The following is a 9,943-nucleotide window of genomic DNA, read 5'->3' as shown; positions in this document are numbered from 1 at the left end:
AAAAAAAAAAGGCCTAGCAATTGTTCACATTTTTATTACTGAGCTTTTTATTACTTGAAGGAATTTGATGTACTGTGCTTGAGGGATTGATGATAGATATAGAAAACTGTTATGTGTTCATCAAATTCATGGATGACATTGAGGGGTCTTAAGACAAGATATTTTATGTATTAGTACATCGTATAGCAGCACAATTTAATACATTTTAATTGTGGTCTTCTTTTATAGCAAATAAAAGACAATGATTATCCAGTGATCAGATGCTTGCCTACTAGAAAGAGTTTCTATCTATAATTTCTCAATTCTTAAGTAATAGAAGTTTTTCAATTTATTTTTAGAAGCCAAATGTTTAAATTTTTTGTGGAGATGGAGATCAAAACCAGGGTCTTGGACAAGCTAGCCAGTCTCTCAATCACTGAGCTACCCTCTACACAGATATATAATTGTTCTAACTTCCTGACTCTTTATTAATGATTACTCTTTAAAAATGTTTAGTTATTTGCTTCAAAATTCAAATTGCTTACCGAGGGGCCAGAGATACAGCGCAGCTGCACAGCACCTGCCTGGCAAGCAGGAAGCCCTAAGTTTGATTCCCAATACCCACCCTACACACAAAAAGCATTTGAATAGCAAATTTCTAGTTGATAATTTCCCTTTACTTAGGACCTATTGAATGAAAACTCAGTTACCAAAATGAGTAGAAACTTTCCTTTTGTACAGTAGTTAAGTTGCAGTAAGAACAGGTTTTGGATTGCTTTTGATATATTTTAAAGTTATTTATTGAACATTTGTATAATTTAAAACTGAGAATCTCAACTCATTCTATACTCAATGGGAAGGTTTCTGAAATAGGATTATATGACACAAATCACTCTTCCCTAAACTTTTATTTGACTTATGATCGTGTATGCTATATTTGCTATTGATTTTTTATACCATGTTGATTTTAATAACATTCTTCTCTAAGGTATTAACAATTAAATGAAATATTTGATGAAAATGGATTTAGCTAACTCATTGTTCTGAAGTAAATATCTATCTGCTTTCCTAAGATTTAAGAAAATCTTTAATTACTGGCTTTTACTTGGATTTAGATGAGGGATTAAATTCAACATATGTAGCTCAAATGTTTCTTTCAGGAACCTTAGTAGAAGAAATGAAATCAAACTGATCTTCAACTCAATCGAAAAAACAACACAACCTAAAGAATAACTCATATACAGAGACTTGGCCAGCACACACACACACACACACACACACACACACACACACACAAAGAAGGATTTAAATGTTTAGTAGAGGTGAAACAGAATGAGTGAGGCCAGGAGTAAGAAGTGTATTTTTAGCCAGGAGTGGTGATGCATGCCTGTAATCCCAGCACTTGGGAGGCTGAGGCAGGAAAATCCTTGTGAGTTTGAGACCAGCCTGGCCCATGAAGTGAGCTCAAGGCCAGTCTGAACTGCATAGTGAGACTCTGACTCACAAAGACGTAAAAAAAAAACCAAAACTATATTTTTAAAATGCTAGAGTGAATGTGAATAATTTCACTTTAATTTTGCTACAGAATCTTTAAAGAAGAGTATCACTGGAGAGTATTGAACAAAGGATATCTTTAATTTTGAGTCCTCATGATTCAAATCAAAGGTAGTTGATCATTGATTATTGTTATTTGACTTTCCTTGCTTTGGAGTTCTTTTGAAGACTTTGAAAACAGACAAGACTCACAAAATTGTTGTTCTTTGTACCTGTGTTTATAACAAGGTAAGTGAAGAAATTAGATTTTTTGAGACTATATTGTAAAAGGTTTTTTTTTTCCCCCTAGGAAGTCATCACAGCTTTCTAGAAGATGAAACCCTTAATGCAAGAAAGAAGCCACTATTGGTTAAAAATGAATTTTCACTTCCCAAACTACAGAAGCAAGAATAATGTTAGAATGAAAACCTCAGCTATCTTTGATTTAAAAATAAGGTCTAAGAAATGTGACCCTATTTTTTTCATTTAATTTATCAAAGAATGTTAATAATGCCATGGGGGATGTGAGGAAAATTTCATTAATTTTCTTTTTGTGAATTAATCATCCAGTAGAGAGATTTAAAATATTAGTCTTTTATAACATCTTGAATGGGCTACTCATCAAATTAATTTCTTCACCCATGTCTTATGTAGTAGCCTCTTATTAACCTGACAGCAAAAAAAAAAAAAAAAAAATCATTAAATGCTATGCATCTGGGCAGTAACTTTATATAACCAAACAATAAGTAACCATAAACTGTAAACCAAAAATGTATTCTAAGAAACATTATAACTATATAGAATTTATCTTACATGAAATTTTGGAGCAGTAAATAGACATGAGGTTAAAGAAATTAAGAAATTCAGTGTAAATTATAGATTTCAGTAATGGATCAATGATGTTTCATTAATTGTAATAAATGAACCACACTAATGTAGATAATAATGTTAATGGAAACTGGGACATGTAGAATGAAAATATTCCTATTATCTTTTGCCTTTCTTCTGTGAATCCAGACTATTTTGAAAGAAAAGTTAACTTTATAAAAAAGAGTAAAATATTCAACAAAAATGTACTATATTCCTGGCAAAAGTGTTGACAACTTGTATTCTTCTCATTTTAAAATTTATACAAAACCCAAATTTCTTTTCAGTTCTTGGATAAAAAATATAACGTGAAGAACAGGGGCTGGGGATTTAGCTCAGCGGCAAAAGCGCCTGCCTGGCAAGGTCATGAGTTCGGTTCCCGGTACCGGAGAAAAACCAAAAAAAAAGAAAAAAAAAAAAAAAACAACCGTGAAGAACATTAGTGAAATAAATCAGATCTCAAATTGCTTTGGTGATTTCATACTTTATTTTTGGTACCAGGAATGAAACTCAGGACCTTGCATTTGCCAGGCAGGAGCTGTGCCGCTGAGTATATCGCCTGCCCGATTTCATAATTTTTTTTTCTTTTAGGTCTTTTTGAGAAAGGGTCTCACTATGCAATTCAGGCTGGCCTTGAGGTCACTTTGTAGGCAGGCTGGTCTCGAACTTGCAACGATTCTCCTGCCTCAGCCTCCCCAGTGCTGGGATTACAGGGATGTGCCACCACGCCCTGCTTGATTTCATGCTTTTGTTAATATTTAACAGTAGATTTGAAGAAATATCATGACACAAAGGAAATAGTGGTCACCTTTTTTATCTGAAAAATCTCATCGAAATTACAAAATGTTGGTCCTCTAAAACTATTCAGAAAAATCCCCAATTGTTGAGGCTCTAAAATTGGAAACCAAAATGATACTTTTTGGTTTCCTATAGAGAAGTGAACTTGTAAGGTAGTCTTTTTGAATGAATCAGAAAATGCAGATCTTAAGTAGGATTTGGAGAATCATGAAGCTGAAGAACTGGCAAGTTTTCAGAAAACAAAGTGTGTAGGCATGGTTGACCTTTAACTACAGAAGTACGATTAATGGAGTGTTGCTTTTGCTTAATGGCTGCCTTTCAGAAACAGGATTACTGAAGTGAATAGCCATTGATTTATGAAATAAGTAGAAAATTAGTTCCAGTGGTTATGTTTTACCTTGGTTAACAGAATTTTTCTCTTTCCCAGAAGATAGAATTTTTTATTTTCTCACCAAACAGGAAGATACATAGATTTCATTGCTCAGTATTTTTATTTGGCTGTCTTCTATACTACCTGATCCTATCACCTTCTGGATATTTTCTGGTGGGGGAGAAACTTTTAGTGTTAGAGATCTAATGCAAGAATATAAAAAGAAATTAATATCTGTTGGTTCTTATCCAATTTAAATGGAAGTCTGCAATCTGCAAAGAGTGTCGCAGGTCATAACGGATTTACAATAGCAGTGAAGGTGCATTTATTTCCATTGTGTATCTGTGAATTACAGCAATCCAAAGAGTCTGGAAACAAATTTCAGTCATGAGAAATATTTGTTTAGGCAGTATGATGTGATATACACTTACATGCATAGGTGTGATTTTGGAGTTTCTGCTATCTTGCTAGTTTTATAGGAACCATACATTTCAGTTAAACCTTATTATAATATTTTACAGTGATACAATGGATGTAGAATAATGCAACTAAAACTTTCTGTACAGGTATGATTGCTAAATTAGAGATGTGAAATTTTAAAGAGTTCTAACTAACTGAAATCGTGAAGAAAATTATTTTAATTTAATAGCATGTTATGAATCCTGGACTCATTGTTAGGAACATGAAAAATAAAGACTGTTTAAAGTCATTAAGCTAAACATCAAGTTACTATTCTGGACAAAAAGTAAATTAATAGTAAGATTAATTTTGAAGAACTTCTTTATCTGATAGTGGAGAGTTAATTTTTTTCAGGAAAAAGATTCTCCCAGAGAACAATTAGAAAATCAGGACAAAATACAAACATATAATTTCCTAAGTTTTCAAAGAGATGAGAGACAGTAAGAAACTGTGCAACCAGTTACTAGTTTCTTTTAGGACACTGAAAAGAAAATACCGTGTATTACCTGTTTCTTCTTTGAAGAGGGAATCGTTTTGTATGCTCAAGTATCAATCTCAGTTATGGAGGGGGGCATTCATTTGTGTTTTGACTCAGAATCAGGTTAAAGGGAAGATAAAAGTATAAAGTCAGAGTCTATGTGAAGTCTTTACAATGATATTGAAGACTGATTGAATAAAATATGTCTTGACTTGATTCTCAGTCACATAGCAATAAACCTAGTGATTTCGGAAAATCACAGATAACGAAATAAAAATTACCCAGAATTCCAGCACTCAGAAATAACCACGTTCACTTTTTCATAGTTTTCAATACTATGTATGTCTCTGAATAGTTCATCGGGGGACAAATTGTCCTGTCGCCTCACCATATGTAGTGTCTAGTTTAACGTGTGTTCATGATCATGTCTCTCAGACCTCTTCATTCTTACGAATTTTAAATTTGTCCCTCGTGTCAATATATCAATTAAATACTCAAAGACATGAAAAATTATATTATCAAATACATCATTTTATATGTGTTTGTCTCAGGAAAATGTTTTGTAAACCTTACATTATTGTATTATTTCAATTTAAATGGTTTTCATGTAAGTGAAACAATTTTGCCATATATAATGTTTTTATTTATAGAGCAAAAACAGTATGCAACCACTCAACAAGGAGAAAATTCAAGTCTTTTTAAAACAACATTCCATATGTGTCATCCATGTGATTTGCACTGCAGATGTATACCTCTGGGAGGGTAATTAGTCAAGGACCTGAGGCACTGCCCTGTGAGATCCTTCCCCACATTCACGCTCAGGATTTTCTTCTCACAGATTGCTCCCAGCTAATAACTAAGGACACCAGGTATATTAATTCAAGTTTATGCACAGGCTCCTCTGATGTTAAAGTTGACTTAAGGGTATCTTGAAACTTTTGCTGAAACTTCCTAAATTTTATTTTAAGATGCTTACATCCAACTTTTCTTTCTTTACTCCTTATCAGATTTATACTGTATCTAAATGGCACCCAACTGTATCTTGATACCTTGTCATTTTCGCTCAAACACACATCTCCCCTAATAAAATGCTGGAGCATTCAATAGTGACTTGGTGAGAAGTCCAGGGAGGATGTACACAGCAGCAATAGGCACAAGTAATAGAGTGAAGGAGAACTGATTCTGCCCTCCTTCCTATCTGGGCCCACGTGTGCGGCTCCCACTCTTAGCACAGCACTTGGTTGATCCATTCAGGAGAAAAGATGAAAGACTAAAATTTATTTTAGAAAGTTAGCAGAGACAGATTCCTCCATGGTTTCATTCAAGTACTCTTGTCTTTACTCCTTTTCTTTCTTTTTTTGAGAACAGACAAAACAAAGTCAGAAAAAAATTTTAATCAAATGAAAAATAGAGCTCAGAATTGTTTCGAGGAGGAAAATTTGTGAACTGAAAAAACATGAGAGCACCAGCAAGAAAAAAGGAAACATTTCTCTGGAATAATAAAGACATATCAAAGGTGAAACATGTCTGGTTTTAAAAATATGTGTTCAGCTAACTGAGGAATTTGTGATTGTGTGTGTTTGATTTATATATACTGTAGAGATTTATTAAGAGTTTTATGACTCACAGGGCATGGTGGCACACACCTGTAATCGCAGCACTCAGGAGGCTGAGGCAGGAGGATCTCTGCAAGTTTGAGAACAGCCTGGGCTACAAAGTGAGCTCAAGGCCAGCCTGAACTGCATAGCAAGACCCTGTCTCAAAAAAGACCAAAAAAAAAAAAAAGAGTTTTATGATTCATAAGTTGTTTAATATTGTTCATTAAAGAGAGAAATATACTAAGCTACAATAGGACATATTGTGAATTTTTAGTTGATATATAACAGTGAAGCAGTGAAGGTAAATTCAATCCAGTTTTAATACTTACCTACAATGGCTTCCAAATAAGAAAATAACTGCATGGTTAAATTAAGAGAACTAGGAAAGACTCAGAGCCCCAGGTGCATTCCTAGGCTCATTTTTAGGAACAGAGCCTAAGAAATAGAGAAAAACAAGATTTTTGTGAGCAGGGAATTAATCACTCATAAACTTTTTTCCAATCCACTACTTCAGTCATGTCTTTCATCACCTGAATCCTTAAAATGAGAGTAGTAATGGAATGGTGATAATAATAAAATGAATAAAATAAAAATTGGATTGTTCTTGCCCCTCTCTCAGAAAAGAAATTTGAGTTTTGCATGGATGAACCTATTGGAGAGAATGCAGAAAAATAAAATTTTCCATGGCCATTTTTGAAGTAATTTATTCTCAGTCAGACCAAGAAAGTGGAAAATCTTAGTGTTTTACTTCTGAGGACTAACATACACTTGCAGGTTCAAGATTTTATATTATAAAATCTATACCTATGCTTGCCTAACTTTACTATGCTTATGAATCATCAGGGGACCTTGTTAAGTGTGAATATGGTTTCCTTAGGTCTGAGGTGGGTTCAGATTCTGAATCTCTAATGGTTCCCAAGTGGTGCTCTGATTGCGAGTTCTTGCAGGTCTATGAACCAAACTTTTAGATTACATAATTATGCTAATTAGTCCAAAATATAATATCAAGTTGATTTCCAGTTCAGTGTATTTATTAAAAATATGATACTGGATTATATATTTACTTCTCTCAATCCTAAAATTGTACAGATGCACTTAAACCCGCATGCAAGAAAAAGACATTTAAACATTTCAATAAATTATCTATTAATATATTCTAATATGTTTGTCTTATCATAGTATTATTGTGAGATTGTTTAGGAACATTCCAGCATTTATAACGGAATGATAGTGATCTGTGTAATGCTTTATTCCAAAATTTATGAGCATTAATTCACATTATTGGCTGTTAGATTTTAAATCAAGCTCAGAGCAGAAAATCATTTTGTGGTTTTGTACTTGCCCAGAAGAATGCATTAGGATTTTGTGAGGTTATTTTAATTATTTCACGTGTGGTAAGCTCAGATTTTCTAACCCAATCCAATTAATATATAATATGTATTATATTATGATCGACCATGGTCACCAACATGGCAAAAGTAACAAACCAAAGAGGGAGAGTTTAAAATAGCAGACAATGATTTATTTGGGGGCAGGGGAGAAAAGAGAAGATAGACAGTTACTCTGGAAGACAAGGGGGCATCAGAAGTGACGAAGATCCTTAGGCTGTTGTCCTCTTCTCATTTGTATTTAAGACTAGTGACTTCTCCCATCCCCTATGTGATGGACACCTGGAAGTTGTTCATCTCATTAGATTCCCGGCTGTCTTTAACCCTAATCCAGGAACCTCTTTCTATATTCTTTCTGTAGATTTGATTCCTTCTTGCACTTTTTTGATGGATAAGTGTGGGGAGGTAGAGCCTCAGAAAAGGGCAGCTTAGAGTTGGAAATTCGGTGAGGGGATATGTGTGTATGTGGTGCAGTGGTATAGTGAGGTTAGCATGAATGTCTTCGATACATTAGAGTCCTTAGGTGGCTGTCCCTTGTCTTTGTTTTATACGGTACACAGGGCTGGTGTCTTCCTGAGCCTGATTTCTCTTTCTTTTTACCTTTGTCTTTCTAATTGCTGAAGTCTAACTGCAGAGGGAAAAGATGCCTTTAGTAAGATTTATCCTTAATTACTTTAATAAAGTGTAATGAGTTCCCATTTTATCCTTTTTACTGCCTATGAAACCCTGTCTTTACACTTTTAGTGATATTCTTACATTATCTCAAAAATAGTAAGGTATTTATCAAAATATAATTAAAATCATATAGTCCAGCTTTGTCTTAAAATAAAATAACTTGTAATTTGTATGCTACATTTATTTTTTCTGAACTCAAGTAATTTCTATATTATAAAATACTCACAGGATTTGAAATATTTTAAGCCATGTTAATGGTTTTATAGAACAGTGAATTTATAATCTGTTTATTTTTTCCTTAAATTATAAATTGATATTATATAAAATACAAAGATAGGGGCTGGGGATTTAGCTCAGTGGCACAGTGCCTGCCTGGCAAGCACAAGGTCCTGAGTTCGATTCCTGGTACCAGAAGAAAAGAAAAAAAACAAAAAAACAAGATAAAATACAAAGATATAGATATGATTAAACTCTTAATGTGCATTTTTAAGACTTCATTTATGTTCTTATAACTTCAAAATTTTTCAAAATGGTTGGAAAAATTATATATTATTACAATATATATTTATTACAATATTATATATTAGTTTAAACTATTTCTGGCTTTGTTCCTCATACTAAATAATCCAAAGGTTAAGCCTGGATAAACAAACAAAAATAGAGTAGATGTTACAATGTTTGAGGTCTATTTTCTTCCTTAACTATTCCCAAACTACAGCAGTTTGGGAATGCTCATGCTTACCACTGGAGTTTCTGCTTAAAAGTGTTTTATTTCCTAAATTGAGGTACATGCAGGTGTTTCTCATGCTGGTGTATGCCTTTAGACTATTGGATGCAAAGCACAGCTGTTCTACAGCAAAAATTACCCCAAAGGGTTTATTTTCTGGTAAGTATAATCTAGAGGATAGTCACACTAGAAATGCAAATTAAATATTGAGCTTTCAAATTGGAAACTGGATATGCCAAAATATTCTCTTGGGTATGCAAATAAAAGATATTGACTTGGTAAACTTTAGAAAGTAGTATTATGTGAAGTAATAATATGTGTATCTATCCAAAGGAGGACTTTTGATAGATAAGAAGAGTTTAAAATGTTACAAGATGATTCTAAACAATTTAATCTATGGTCACATTTGAATAGATTAAAAAATTTAAATATTGGTCTACATTTCTTTTTACAGTCAAAATATAAATAATGGCATTCATTTTTAAATACAAAAAAGATATAAGAGGGATGTATATATAATCACAATGCTGCCCTGATATTTATGATGACTTTCTGTTTAAATGGAAATTTTAAGAAAATTTGATAGATTTTGATAACTGCCATACAATAATCCAAGAAATATTTCTGTATTGTTAAGCAGATAGAGTTAATAGATACATTTACTTACTAATATTTGGTTGATCTGATCAATAACATTTCAGGAATAAGTAGAGCATCTTCCCAGATTCCAGTTATCATCTCACCATCTCCATATTGAGGAGGTGAAAAATTATATCTGCTAGGGCAAGGCATGAAAGGACTTGAAAAATATGTGGTCAAGTTCTCCATTGAAGAAAAGCTAGTATTTCAGTGCATACGTTTCTATATTTAAATGAGCTGATGGTACAAACACAAAATTCACCTTTCACATCTCTTATGGTTGATACATTATGTCAACTTGGGGAGTCTAGAGGTTTGGCTAAGTGACTCAGCAGGAAGCCAGGGTGCTTACTTTGTATACATCCTGAGCCTGTGGAAGAGGAAGGCATGGAGATTATGTGAGAGCTACACTCCCCTTAGGTGGGGGTAGCC

The sequence above is a fragment of the Chinchilla lanigera genome, unplaced genomic scaffold, assembly GCF_000276665.1.
Source record: "Chinchilla lanigera isolate Chin_1 unplaced genomic scaffold, ChiLan1.0 scaffold00003, whole genome shotgun sequence".
Lineage (NCBI taxonomy): Eukaryota > Metazoa > Chordata > Mammalia > Rodentia > Chinchillidae > Chinchilla > Chinchilla lanigera.
This window is presented reverse-complemented; position numbering follows the sequence as displayed.